Here is a 15964-nt window from a genome sequence, read left to right as displayed (position 1 = left end):
TTTGTATGCTTAGCTACTTTATTTATAGGAGGAAACGTGTTTCAAATCAGACTGTGTTTTGTCGAACAGTTCTGATGAAAGGTCACAGACCTGAAACGTTAACTCTGCTTCTCTCTCCACAGATGCTGCCTGACCTGTTGAGTATTTCCAGAGCTTTCTGTTTTTATTTATGTTGGTGCCTTTCCCTGATGGTCCTTTGAGGAGAGATTGAGTAGACTAGGCCTATATTCCCTGGAGTTTAGAAGAATGCAAGGTGATCTAATTGATGCATATAAAATTCTTAATGGACCTGATAAAATGTTTCCCCTGGTTGGGGAAGCTAGAACACAGGGTCACAGTCTCAGAATAGGTGGTCGGCCATTTAGGACTGAGATGATGAGAAATTTCTTCACTCAAAAGATTGTGAATCTTTGGAATTCCCTACCCCAGAGAGCTGTGGATGCTCAGTTGTTGTGTATATTTAAGTCAGAGATCAATAGATTTTTGGGTACGAAGGGAATTGGGGGAATATGGTGATGGTGCAGGAAGGGGGAGTTGAGGTAAAAGAACAGCCATGATCTTATTGAATGGCAGAATGGGCTTGAAGGACTAAATGCTCTACTCCAGCTCTTATTTCTTAGGTTCTTATGATTAGCAACAGGAGCATCATGCGACTGCCATATGTGATCATATTTCTGCATTTTCCAAAGTATGTGGGATAGGAATAGAAGTAAACATGTAACAGATTATCCAGCAACAGTTGCGGCTTGCACATTTAAGGTGTGTACCTGGTAAATTCCACAGTAGCCCTACCCTGACCTCTTAGAGTCATAGTCATTTATGACCTAGAAGGATGCCAAACAGCCCATCAGGTCCATGCCAGTTCTCCGCAGCGTAATCCAGTCAGTCCCACTCCCCTGCCCACTCCCCATAGCTCTGCAAGTTTATTTCCTTCAAGTGCCCATCCAAATTTCGTTTGAAACTATTGATTGTCTCTGCTTCCACCACCCTCGTGAGCAGCGAGATCCATGTCATTACCACTCGCTGCGTAAAAAATTTCTTCCTCACATTCCCTCTGTATCTCCTGCCCAAAACCTTCAATCTCTGTCCCCTATTCCTTGTGCCATCAGTTAATGGCAACAATATTTCCTTGTCTAACTTATCTAAGCCTGTCATAATCTTGTACACCCAAATCTCCCCTGAATCTCCTTTGTTCCAGGGAGAACAACCACAGCTTTTCCAACCTAACCTGGCCACTCAGCTCCTGACCTCATTACAGCCTTGGTTCAAACATGGACAAAAGAGCTGAACTCAAGAGATGAAGTGAGAGTGACTGCCCTTGACATCAAGGCAGCATTTGACCGAGTATGGCATCAAGGAGCCCGAGCAAAACTGAAGTCAATGGAAATCAGGGGGAAAACTCTCCGCTGATTGGAGTCATACCTAGTGCAAAGGAAGATGGTTGTGGTTTTTGGAGGTCAATCATCTCAGCTCCAGGACATCACTGCAGGAGTTCCTCAGGGTAGTGTCCTAGGCCCAACCATCTTCAGCTACTTCATCAATGACCTTCCTTCAATCATAAGGTCAGAAGTGGGGATGTTCACTGATCCTTCCACAATGTTCAGCACCATTCATGACTCCTCACTTACTGAAGCAGTCCGTGTAGAAATGCAGCAAGACTTGGACAATATCCAGGCTTGGGTTGATAAGTGGAAAGTAACATTCGTGCCACACAAGTGCCAGGCAATAGCCATCTCCAACAAGAGCGATTCTAACCATCTCCCCTTGACATTCAATGGCATTACCATCGCTGAATCCCCTCTATCAACATCCTGGGGGTTACCATTGACCAGAAACTGAACTAGAGTAGCCATATAAATACTGTGGCTGCAAGAGCAAGTCAGAGGCTAGGAATCCTGCGGCGAGTAATTCACCTCCTGACTCCCCAAAGCCTGTCCACCATCTACAAGGCACAAGTCAGGAGTGTGATGGAATACTCTCCACTTGCCTGGATGGGTGCAGCTCCAACAACACTCAAGAAGCTAGATGCCATCCAGGACAAAGCAGCTGACTTGATTGGCACCCCATCCATAACATTCACTCCCTCCACCACCGACGCACAATGGTAGCAGTGTGTACCATCTACAAGCTGCACTGCAGCACCTTCCAAACCCATGACCTCTACCACCTAGAAGGACAAGGGCAGCAAATGGTTGAGAATACCACCACCTGCAAGTTCCGTTCCAAGCCACACACCATCCTGACTTGGAACTATATCGCTGTTCCTTCACTGTCGCTGGATCAAAATCCTGGAACTCCCTTCCTAACAGCACTGTTGGGGTCCCTACCCCACATGGACTGCAACGGTTCAAGAAGGCAGCTCACCACCACCTTCTCAAGGGCAATTAGGGATGGGCACCTTTATCCCATGAATGAATAAAAAAATAAAATCCCCCATCCCCGGAACCATTCTGGTAAATCTCCTCTGCACCCTCTCAAGGACCCTCATATCCTTCTTAAGTGTGGTGACCAGAACTGGACACAATACTCCAGTTGGGGCCTAGCCAGAGCTTCCTAAAGGTTCCTATGACCCTATTAGGAAAATCCAGCCCAATTTCTTCCCTCCATATATATTTTGTCTATCATTGTTTTTTTGACAGCCAGTATTTTGTCCCACACAGCCTTTATAAAGACTGTCTTAGATTTTTTTAAAAACCATTTAATACTGTTCTAGAAGCACATCATTTCATGTTTTGTAATTTGATGTAACTTACAGATAGGCTTGGAAAAATTCCTTACATCAGTACAGCCTTTCTGTCCCCATTTATGTGGTCACTTCCTTTTAACTGGTTGCCTCCCTTTTAATTGCCGTTGATTAACCCTTTGAAGGTCTGCAATGGACAATTTCCTGCCTCCCCACAGCAAGTTCCCAGTGGCAGCCTAATACAGTTCTGATGCTTAACAATAATGAGATTTAAGTATGAAACTACAGTTATGAGGAGTTCTATGATTAGCTTTATTCAATCAGAAACCTCATACATCTTTACAGAGAATCCAGTAATCAAAATAATAATTGAATATTAAATCATTACTGTGAAAGAGTTTATGATGTAATCCATTGTACAAGTCGTGAAAAAAGCTTCAGGTTTTTAAAATGTTCCCTTTCATAATTGTCTTACAAACATTATTTGATTATCTCTGGGTCAAAAACCTGGAACTTCCTACCTAATAGCTTCACCAGATGAACTGCAGCAGTTCAGGAAGAAGGCCCATCACAATCTTCTCAAGGGCAAATAGATATGGGCAATAAGAACCTAAGAAATAGGAACAGGAGTAGGCCATTCAGCCCCTCAAGCCTGCTTCGCCGTTCAATAAGATCGCTGTGGTAGAGAATTCCAAAGGTTTTTTTCATTCATTCATGGGATTTGGGCATCGCTGGCGAGGCCAGCATTTATTGCCCATCCCTAATTGCCCTTGAGAAGGTGGTGGTGAGCTGCTTTCTTGAACAGCTGCAGTCCTTGTGAAGTAGGTACATCAACAGTGCTGTTAGGAAGTGAGTTCAAGGATTTTGACCCAACGACAGTGATGGAACAGCGATATAGTTCCAAGTCGGGATGGTATGTGGCTTGGAGGGGAACTTGCAGGTGGTAGTGCTCCCATTCATCTGCTGCCCTTGCCCTTCTAGGTGGTAGAGTTCACGGGTTTGGAAGGTGCTGTTGAAGGAGCTTTGATTTGCTGCTTGTAGATAGTAAACACTGCTGTCACTGTGCGTCGTTTGTGAAGGGAGTGGATGTTGAAGGTGGTGGATGGGATGCTAATCAAGTAATCTTTTTATTTCAGATTTCCAGCATCCACAGTATTTTGCTTTTATTTTAGTGTTTAATTCACTGCCACTTCTCTTCCAGGAATGCCGACCTTGAAGTTCTGCTCTTCTCTCCTACGGGATTTTTGTTTATCTCTTTTACCTTGTTCACCTTCAATGCTTTCTATTTCCCTCCTGGTGTTTGATAAAGTGTCTACCAAAACTCGTTTTCACAGCCACATCTCCTTCCTCAGTGACTGTCTCCGGCTCTGACTTATTCCACGTGGAATCCAACTGCAGTTTCACCCATCATGTTTTGAATCTACCCAGGATTACAGGTATTTCCGAGAAATACAACATTCCTCGGACTGCTATTCTCGCCGCATCCTGAGATCTACAGTCAGTGCCATGCTCCACCACATGTACGCACTGGACCTCTCTCTCCAGAAGCACCGCCTCACCTTAGCTCAAAGCTGTTCTACTCCGCAGTTTCATTTCATCCTTCGTCTCATCCGACGCATTAACAAAAAACGTTTTTTCTTCCTTTCAGGTGTCAAGGAATGCAAACTCCAGCAGCTGATGGGGACTAATGCCCCTCCAGATCCTTCTTCCCATTCACTTCCCTCTGACCCCACCCCTTCTGATCTGACCCCTTGCCGTGTATTCACTATACCCTCTGACCTTCCCCTCTCTGACGCTGAATATTCTGTACTCAGCAAAGGTCTCAGTTTTATCGCCTTACGCCCCCACCTCAATGAAGTTTGCGCTCGGCATGACGTTGAGCTTGTCTTCTGTCGTCTCTGCCTCCGGGCTCACTTCTTTGACCAAGCGTCCTCCCCCCCGATCAGTAGACCCATTCATCCGCCTCCAGCATTCTCCCTCTACTTGGACCCCTCCCCCTGGCCTCTTACCCGCTCTTGATCTTTTCATTGAAAACTGTCGGCGAGCCATTGATCATATAAATTTCTCTGCTGCCCTCACTCACATTAACCTGTCCCCCTCTGAACTTGAGGCACTCCGTTCTCTCAGATCTAACCCCGACATTGTCATGAAACCTGCAGACAAGGGTGGTGCTGTTGCTGTATGGCGTACCAACCTCTACCTTGCAGAGGCTCAGCGCCAACTCTCAGACACTTCTTGCTACTTCCCTCTGGACCATGACCCCACCACCGAACATCAAGGTACTGTCAACAGGACTGTCACTGACCTCATCTCCTCTGGAGATCTTCCCTCTACAGCTTCCAACCTCATAGTCCCGCAACACCAAACAGCCCACTTCTACCTCCTTCCCAAAATCCACAAACAGGACTGTCCTGGCAGACCCATTGTGTCAGCCTGCTCCTGCCCCACTGAACTTATTTCTTCCTATCTTGACTCTATCTTTTCTCTGCTGGTCCAATCCCTTCCCACCTACCTCCGTGACTCTTCTGACGCCCTACGTCATTTTGACAATTTCCAGTTTCCTGGCCCCAACCGCCGCCTCCTCACTATGGGCGTCCAAACTCTCTACGCCTCCATCCCCCACCATGACGGTTTGAGGGCTCTCCGCTTCTTCCTTGGCCAGAGGCCCAACCAATCCCCATCCACCACCACCCTCCTCCACCTGGCTGAACTTGTTCTCATATTGAACAACTTCTTCATCAACTCGACTCACTTCCTTCAAGTAAAAGGTGTTGCCATGGGTACCCACATGGGTCCTAGTTATGCCTGTCTTTTTGTGGGATATGTCGAACATTTCTTGTTCCAGTCCTACTTAGGCCCCCTCCCCCAACACTTTTTCCGATACATTGATGACTGTATCGGTGCCGTTTCCTGCTCCCGCCTCGAACTGGAAAACTTCATCAAATTTGCTTCTAATTTCCACCCTTCTCTCACCTTTACATGTCCATCTCCGACACTTCCCTTTCTCGACTTCTCTATTTCCATCTGTCTACTAATATCCATTATAAATCCACAGACTCCCACAGCTACCTTGACTACACTTCTTCACACCCTGCCTCCTGTAAGGACTCCATTACATTCTCCCAGTTTCTCTGTCTCCGACGCATCTGCTCTGATGATGCTACCTTCCATGACAGCGCTTCTGATATGTCTTCCTTTTTCCACAGTCGAGGATTCCCCCCCACTGTGGTTGACAGCGCCTTCAACCGTGTCCGGCCCATTTCCTGCACCTCTATCCTCACCCCTTCCCCTCCTTCCCAGAACCGTGACAGGGTTCCCTTTGTCCTCAGTTTCCACCCCATCAGCCTCCATACCCAAAGGATCATCCTCCGCCATTTCCGTCACCTCCAGCATGATGCCACTACCAAACGCATCTTCCCCTCCCCCTGTCAGCATTCCGAAGGGATCATTCCCTCCGTGACACCCTGGTCCACTCCTCCATTACCCCCACCACCTTATCCCCTTCCCATGGCACCTTCCCCTGCAATCGCAGGAGGTGTGATACCTCCCCATTTACCTCCTCTCTCCTCACTATCCCATGCCCCGAACACTCCTTTCAGGAGAAGCAGCGATTTACTTGTACTTCTTTCAACATAGTATACTGTATTCGCTGCTCACAATGTGGTCTCCTCTACATTGGGGAGACCAAATGCAGACTGGGTGACCGCTTTGCGGAACACCTCCGCTCAGTCTGCAAGCAGGAACCCGAGCAGCCGGTTGCTTGCCATTTCAACATTCCCCCCTGCTCTCATGCTCACATCTCTGTCCTGGGATTGCTGCAGTGTTCCAGTGAACATCAACGCAAGCTCGAGGAACACATCTCATTTACCGATTAGGCACACTACAGCCTGCCGGACTGAACATTGAGTTCAATAATTTCAGAGCATGATGGGGCCCCCCCCATTTTACATTTATTTTTAGTTAATTTTTCTTTTTCATTTAAAAAATGTTTTTTTTTTGTTTTTATTTTATTTCATCTTAGTATGTTCAGTTTGCTTACCCACTGTTTTTTTCATGTTTTGTACTTGCAGCTGTTCAGTTTTCAGTCCGTTAACACCCTTTCTGTACTAATGCTTTGTCTTTCAACACACCATTAACATATCTTTGCTCCATGAACATCTGGTCAGCTATTCTGTGACCTTGTCCTATTTACACCATCTCCTTTGTTATCTCTTGCCCCACCCCCACTTTACTTGCTTATAACCTTTTACATTTCTAATATTTGCACGGTTCTGAAGAAGGGTCACTGACCTGAAATGTTAACTCTGCTTCTCTATCCACAGATGCTGCTAGACCTGCTGAGTGTTTTCCAGCAATACTTGTTTTTATTGCTAATCAAGCGGGCTGCTTTGATCTGGATGGTGTCGAGTTTCTTGAGTGTTGTTGGATCTGCACCCATCCCGACTTGTGTCTTGTACATTGGACAGGCATTGGGGAGTCAGGAGGGGAGTTACTCACTGCAGAATTCCAAGCCTTTGACCTGCTCTTGTCGCCACAGTATTTATGTGGCTGCTCCAGTTCAGTTTCTGGTCAATGGTAACCCCTAGGATGTTGATAGTGGGGGATTCAGTGATGGTAATGGCATTGAACATCAAGGGTAGATGGTTAGATTCTCTCTTGTTTGAGATGGTCATTGCCTGGCACTTGTGTGGCACGAATGTTACTTGCCACTTCTCAGCCCAAGCCTGAATATTGTCCAGGTCTTGCTGCATCTGGATACAGGCTGCTTCAGTATCTGAGGAGTTGCAAATGGTGCTGAACATTACACAATCTTCAGCGAACATCCCCACTTCTGACCTTTTGATGGAGGGAAGGTCATTGATGAAGTAGCTGAAGATGGTTGGGCCCAGGACACTACCCTGAGGAGCTCCTGCAGTGATGTCCTGGGATTTAGATGATTGATCTCCAACAAGCACAGCCATCTTCCTTTGCGCTCGGTATGACTGCAACAAGTGGAGAGATTTCCCCCAATTCCCATTGACCCCAGTTTTGCTAGGGCTCTTTGATGCCATAGTCAGTCAAATGCTGCCTTGATGTCAAGGGCAGTCACTCTCACCTCACCTCTGGAGTTCAGCTCTTCTGTCCATGTTTGGACAAAGGCTGTAATGAGGTCAGGAGCTGTGTGGCCCCTGACAGAACCCAAACTGTGCATCACTGAGCAGGTTATTGCTGATAAAGTGCTGCTTGATTGCACTGGCGATGACACCTTCCATCACTTTGCTAATAATCGAAAGTAGATTGATAGGGCAGTAATTGGCAGGGTTGGATTTATCCTGCTTTTTGTGGACAGGTCATACCTGGGAAATTTTTCACATTGCCTGGTAGATACCAGTGTTGTAGCTGTACTGGAACAGCTTGGCTAGGGGCACGGCAAGTACTGGAGCACAAGTCTTCAGTACTATTACCGGAATGTTGTCAGGGCCCAGAGCCTTTGCAGTGTGCAGTGCCTTCAGTTGTGTCTTGATGTCACATGGAGTGAATTGGACTGGCCAAAGACTGGCATCTGTGATGTTGGGGATCTCAGGAGGAGGCTGAGATGGATCATCCACTTGACACTTCTAGCTGAAGATGGATGCAAATGCTTCAGCCTTGTCTTTTGCACTGATGTGCTGGGCTCCCCCATCATTGAGGATGGGTATATTTGTGGAGCTGTCTCCTGCTGTCAGTTGTTTAATTGTCCACCACCATTCATGACTGGTTGTAGGATCACTTAGCCCTGTCTATTGCATGTTGTTTCCACTGTTTGACATGCAAGTAGTCCTGTGCTATAGCTTCACCAGGCTGAGACCTCATTTATAGGTATGCCTGATGCTGCTCCTGGCATGCCCTCCTGCACTCTTCATTGAACCAGGGTTAGTGCCCGGCTTGATGGTAATGGTAGAGTGGGGGATATACCGGGCAATGAGGTTGCAGATTGGCTCATTGGAGTCTATGCTGGCTCTCTGCAAAAGCAATTCAGCTAGTCCCATCCCCCACCCTTTCCCCATAACCCTGCAAATATTTATTTTGTGGTGCTTATCCAATTCCCTTTTGAAAGACACAACTGAATCAACCTCACCACACTCTCAGGCAGTGTATTCTAATCCTAACCACTCACTGCGGAAAGAAATGTTTTCTCATGTCACATTTGGTTTCTTTGCCAATCAGCTGAAATCTGTGTCCTCTGGTTCTTCACCTGTCTGCTAAAGGGAACAATTTCTCTCTATCTACTCCCTCATAATTTTAAACACCTGTATCAAATCTCCCCTCAACCTCTCCTCTAAGGGAAAAAAGACCAGCTTCTCCAATCTATCCTTGTAAATAAAGTCCCTCGTCCCTGGAACCATTCTCATAATTCTTTTTTGAACCCTCTCCAAAGCATTCATATCCTTCCCAAAGTGCAGTGCCCAGAGTTGGACACAATACTCCAGTTGAGGCCAAACAAGTGTTTTGTACAAGTTCAGCATAACATACTTGCTTTTGTACTCTATGCCCCTATTTATAAAGTCCAGAATCCTGTATACTTTATTGACTGCTTTCTCAACCTGCCGTGCCATGTTCAATGATTTGTGCACAGATAATCCCAGGTCTTTCTGTTCCTGCGCCCCCTTTAGAATTGTACCCTTTATTTTATACTGCCTTTTATTTTATTTTATTTTATTTAGAGATACAGCACTGAAACAGACCCTTCGTCCCACCGAGTCTGTGCCGACCATCAACCACCCATTTATACTAATCCTACATTAATCCCATTACCCTCTCGCATCCCTACCTTCCCTCAATTCCCCTACCACCTACCTATACTATGGGCAATTTATATTGGCCAATTTACCTATCAACCTGCAAGTCTTTGGCTGTGGGAGGAAACCAGAACACCCGGCAAAAACCCACGCGGTCACAGGGAGAACTTGCAAACTCCGCACAGGCAGTACCCAGAATCTGAGCTGGAGCTGTGAGGCTGTGGTGCTAACCACTGCGCCACTGTGCTGCCCTGTGCCTCTTCTCATTCTTCCTGCCAAAATGTATCACTTCACACTTCTCTGCATTAAATTTCATCTGCCACATGTTCACCCATTCCAGCAGCCTATGTCCTCTTGAAGTCTATCACTAAGTTTTGTCACCTGCAAATTTTGAAATTGTGCTCTCTACAGACAAGTCTACGTCATTAATCTTGATCAAGAAAAGCAGTGGTCCCAGCACCGACCCTTGGGAAGCACTACTGTCTACCTTCCTCCAATCCAAAAAACGTCAGTTTATCACTGCACTCTGTTTCAGCCAACTTTGTATCCATGCTGCCACACTCCCTTTTATTCCATGGGTTTCAACTTTGCTGACAAGCCTGTTACATGCACTTTATCAAATGCCTTTTGGAAGTTCATGTACACCACATCGATCACGTTACTCTCATCAACTCTCTCCGTTAACTCATCAAAAACTCAAATCAGGTTAGTTAAACAGGATTTGGTCTGAACAAATCTGCACTGGCTTTCATTAATTAATCCTTTGTTACGACCAGGCAAGAAAGAGGTCTAGAGTTCCCTTTCCGCCTTCACCTGGACTTACTGTAGCAGGATTTAATTTTTAAACACAGTTTTTAGTGCCCCCTTGGTGAATCCTTGTTCACTGCTTTCCAATTATAAGGTAAAGAAATGAGCACAAACAGCCTTTATTAGGTTTAAAGAAGAAAGGTGAAATTTTATTAGACTTAAACTCTAATTCAGTTGATGCCTATGGATACACGACGGCCCACGCTAGCATGCACACGCGATACACACATTCAGATAGGGACAGAAAAGAGCAGAAGAAAAGATAAAGGGGAAAAGTTTGAAGCAATATCTGAGGAGGGTTTTTTGTTACTGTGCTTCGAGCTCACTGTAGAGTCCTTGATTGAAGGTATGGTCTTGCTTTTCATTGGGGCCCAGTATTCTTCTTAAACCTTTGTGTGTCTTCAATGGATTTTGGAGTTCCATGAGAAAGGGATAGGAGTAGAGGAGGTCTTTTCAATCAAGGAGCAAAAAGCTTTCTGCCAGTTCAAACACTGTCTCTACAACTTAAAACTCCCCAAGACGGCCAGCAGGGTGGTCACGTGACTGGTTTCACCGGGTCTCTTCTATGTATTGTATGGGAGCAGGGAATAGCTCCTTTGTTCCAACAATGTCTGCTAATATGCAAAAATGTCTTTCCGGCCAGGGGCCTGACAATTCCTTGGAACAGGCCTTCTCTTCTTCCCAGCAACAATTTGAAATTTAATGTCAGTGTGGCAAAATTAATGTGCCTCATTCTTGGCAGGTGAGGGCCTGCATGACACCTTGTTCAAGTTACAGTTAATTCTGTCCAGAATTATCGTTTCTAAAAGCTTTCCCACCACTGAGGTTAAATTAACTGGCCTGTAGTTGTTGGGTTTATCCCTGCACGCTTTTTATACAAGAATGTAATGTTTGCCATTCTCCAGTCCTCTGACACCATCTCCATATCTAAGGCGGATTGGAAGATTCATTGAAGTACATCCACAACTTCCACTCTTTTTCCCTCAGTGATGCATCCCATCCAGTCCTGGTGACTTACCAACTTTAAGTACAGCAGCCTAAATCTCCTTTTTATCAATGTTTAACCCAACCTGTATCTCAAATATCTCCTCTCCAAGCTGAAGTTCCTCGAGAGGCAGACTCTTACTGTAGATATGGTTGTGCATGTTCTCACAAACTCCCTCATGCCACAGTTGCAGCACACCACATGTCCTGCCATTCCTATCTAACCTTGTTTCATTTATTTAACTAAAACCTATGTATTTAATTCACTAGATTATTTTTTATTTTCTAAACTAAATAATTGATCTCTTTTATAGGTATGTTAACTTAAATGTTTACCTGTAACTTACCCTGACCATCCTCCTTGTGCTGTGATGGCACTTTGTGATTTTGTTTTGCCTGTACTGTTCACCTGTCTCTCTGGACTTGCTGGACTTGCCAGGAATGCCCATATCCCAAGAATGATTTGAAACAAATATGTATTTACAGTATTTTTGACATTACAGATGGCCTCCAGAGGGCGCTCTGAGACAATACCGTTATTGACAAAGGGGAACGACATTTAATTTCCATCCAGGAACAGTTATAAATGAAGTTGTGAATCAGTAATTTCTTCACTCACAAAGTAATTTCAATAGGATGTTCCAGCCTGAGAATCATAAACAAATAGTAATGACTTTACCATTTCATTATAATATCCTTATAGCACTGCAAAACAAAAGCCTCTACAGTATCTGAATCACATTGAAATGCTCTGATATTGGAAATTTCATCAGTCATTTTCTCACAAGATTGTGATACAGGAAAAGAGTTTTGTTATCACCTAAGTAACAGCAGTAGTGCTTGTCTCTCTTCTCTATTAAGCATACTCTACACACATAGAAAATTTTTTGCACAGATGGAGGCCATTCGGCCCAGTGTATCTGTGCTGGATATCTAGCTTGATATTTTCCCCAGAACCTATGTGCTTAGGGTATACATAAAAATATTGACAAGACATTGCAGCTGGACACTCCTGCACTCAGGCCTATATTTTTCCTCCATGGTGATCTTACTGCCAGAAGTGCCCAGGAACTGCTCTTGTACCCAGTTCACCAGGGTATCCCTGTTGGATTTTCCTGAGAGGATCCTAATTAAATATTGTGGGAACACTGACTGTCATCATGAAATACTGACTGGTGGAACGTGTGCTTGCATTTTACATGGACCCTGCTAAATTACTCCATGATTCTGATTTCACAAGGCTACCAATGAAACAAAGAGGACGGTTCTTGAGCACAATTCAGTGAACCAGTCATATCTTCAAACAGCATGTAGTGCCCCACAGTTGGTGCAGGACAAACTACTCCATCTGGTCTGCAGTACATAGTGAGGCAGCCAGTGCAAACATAAAGTGGTTCTCAGGAGACCTTTTACAATACTTTTACTTAGAAGCAGAATACCAGAAGTATCATGGTGCATCACTGTACATTTCAGAAGGGAAAAGAAAGTGGCACGTCATGTATTATTTAAATAAAAACACAATGAAAAAACATTCTTTTATTTGTAAATTTACCTTAACATAATAAACAACAGTAGGAATATGCTTTTTTTTAAAAAAAAAATGATAATGAGGTAAGAATATGAAATGAAATAAAGATGTGAAACTTCAAGTAAATATTTCTGATAGTTCCTTCAAGGGCTTCAGGAACTCACCAGGAATAGCTTAGCTTTTTGCAATAGCTATTCTGTTTTTGCTGACTGCCTGGCATCATTATCTTCTTTCTGTGGCATAGCTTATAGTTGTGTCGAAAAGCTCAGGTACATAATTCACAGAGCAAAAATGAAAATATTCATCCCATCAAGCCCATATTTTCCACAATTCAAGCCTAAGTCACTAATTTATAACCTGACGTTCATTTTCTTAAAAAAGGGAATATATAGCCTGTTTTTCTGCCAAAGTAATGAAGTGCTAATGAAATGTGTGATTTCTGAGAAAGCAATTTTGATAGCGTTAATAAGAAACAGCAACCACTCGTAACACAACTACAACAATAAACACGTCTCAAGCAGTTAACTAATATAAATGCTCTAAAGTTTGTTAGTTCAGCTATGGAAAGTGTACAATTGTTGTGGGCAATGTACTGAATATCAGCAAAGACAATCACAACTTTGCAATTAGTCCCTGCAATTCCCGGTGCTTGGAATATTGGATTGTTGCAAGCACATTTTTGGTGGTGGAGAATCACCCCAGATAAAGATATTGCATGACTTAAAGAAGATCACTAAAATAAGACATATATGCCATGATTTCTGTGCAGGGTTCTCCTGATTGTCTGCTATAATTTCGCAGGAAGATCTGTGGGAATCCTGGAGAAATAACGTGAACAATGTTCACCCCAACTAAAATATAAACCTGTATATTATTGTACAGTAGCAGCATAAGATTATATAGGCACATGATGGAAAATTGCAGTTGCAACCATCGGCCCAGAATATTCTGGGAAAATAGTGGGGTGTTTAATGCACACGCTGTTATTAGTGTTATGTTCCTGCAATGCCATTCGACCTCAGAGGCCCTGAAAGAGAGTAATTGAAGCTGTGAAGTTTCATTCCTGCAGCTGGCAAATAGTTCTTAGAGGTTTTTAAAAGTTAAAATTTCAAAAGATCTTACTTTTCTTTCTGTTGTTTTTTTCTCTTTGTCTATCTAATCTTTCTTTTTTTCACTTTATTTCTTTCAGGGTTTGATTTTACTCAAATTCACCCAATGTCCTTTTCTGTCATTCCTCTGTTTCTTTATCCTTAAATTATACCATTAAAGATACATATTGTTGGTCACATCATTCACCAAGGTCCTCGTTGTGTCGCTGACCTCACTGTGTCATTATCAACATCAATTTGTGGTGCAAACTTTATTTGTACTGAAGGGCAAGGGGACAAAATCCGACCCCTCTACAACAAATATATTTTTGAAAATTTGTTCTAGAGATGTGGGCTTCAAGGCAGCATTTATTGCCCCGCCTTAGTTGTCCTGGGAACCATAGAACCATAGAAAAATTACAACACAGAAGGAGGCCATTCAGTCCATCATGTCTGCGCCGGCCAACAAAACTAGCCGCCCAATCTAATCCCACCTTCCAGCACCTGGTCTGTAGCCTTGCAGGTTACAGCTTTTCAGGTGCATGCCCAGGTACCTTTTAAATGAGTTGAGGGTTTCTGCCTGCACCACTGTTCCTGGCAGTGAATTCTAGAAAAGGTTTTTCCTCATGTCCCCTCTAATCTTTCTGCCAATCACCTTAAGTCTGTGCCCCCGGTAATTGACTTCCCCACTTACTGTCTATCTAGGCCCCTCATAATTTTCTACACCTCAATTAAGTCACCCCTCAGCCTCCTCTGTTCTAAGGAAAACAACCCCAGCCGATCCAAACTTTCCTCATAACTGCAACTTCCAAGCCCTGGCAACATTCTTGTAAATCCCCTCTGTACTCTCTCCAGAGCAATTATGTCCTTCCTGTAAAGTGGTGACCAGAACTGTATGCAATACTCCATCTGTGGCCTAACCAGTGTTTTATACAGTTCCAGCATTACATCCCAGATTTTGTATTCTATAGCTTGGGCAATAAAGGAAAGCATTCCATATGCCTTCTTCACCACTCTATCAACCTGTCCAGTCACCTTCAGGGATCTGTGGACATGCACTCCAAGGGCTCTCACTTCTTCTACTCCTCTCAATATACTCCCATTTATTGTGTATTTCCTTGCTTTGCTTGCCCTTCCCAAATGCATTACCTCACACTTCTCCGAATTGAATTCCATTTGCCACTTTTCCCCCCACTCAACCAAACCATTGATATCATTCTGGAGGCTACAGCTATCCTCTTCACTATCAACTACACGGCCAATTTTTGTGTCAACAGCAAATTTTCCAATCATGCCTCCCACATTTAAGTCCAAATCATTAATATATACCACAAAAAGCAAGGGACTCAACACCGAGCCCTGTGGAATGCAACTGGAAACCACCTTCCATTCACAAAAACATCCGTCCGACCACTACCCTTTGTTTCCTGTCACTGAGCCAATTTTGGATCCAACTTGCCATATTCTCCTGTATCCCATGAGCTTTTATTTTTCTAACCAGTCTGCCATGTGGGACCTTGTCAAATGCCTTACTAAAATCTATGTAGACCATTAGCACCAGCTCCTCAACTAGGGATGCACTTCATCGGGGGTACATGGACAATACTACAGATAACACAAGAGAGGAAAAAGAGAGCAAAATTTATGTCATGAGAATTTTAACACTTCAAAAAAACACATTCAATATATATCTGAATCTGTCATTCCTTCTTTGTGTAGATGGTCATAAGTCAACCCAAAAGAACATAAATAATCCACTGAAAACTTGACAGGCTAAACTACTAACAATATAGAAGCAGTGTGCTGATCATATCCCACTCTATAGTATGTTAAAAATCATAAGAAGGGCATACACTGCCTATTGACTAACCCTACTTTCTGTTGTTAAGATTTTTGGTCACACTTCTGTCAACTTTTCCCATTCCAAATTGCTGCCCAACATTTCACATTCAATTTTGCTATGTCAACTGTCACACTGTCGGTGAATACTCTAACCATTAAGTGGCTCTGTGTTGCACACTTTTGAAGTTTCTCTCCCAAATCCATCTCCTTTCTTTTTCTGGTTGGAGGTAATTATGTCTTCCATGTCCTGGCTGTTCAAAGTTCCAAGTTAAAT

The sequence above is a fragment of the Heterodontus francisci genome, chromosome 4 (genome assembly GCF_036365525.1).
Source record: "Heterodontus francisci isolate sHetFra1 chromosome 4, sHetFra1.hap1, whole genome shotgun sequence".
Taxonomy (NCBI): Eukaryota; Metazoa; Chordata; class Chondrichthyes; order Heterodontiformes; family Heterodontidae; genus Heterodontus; species Heterodontus francisci.
The sequence above is the reverse complement of the archived record's forward strand: the minus strand, read 5'-3'. Positions refer to the sequence as shown.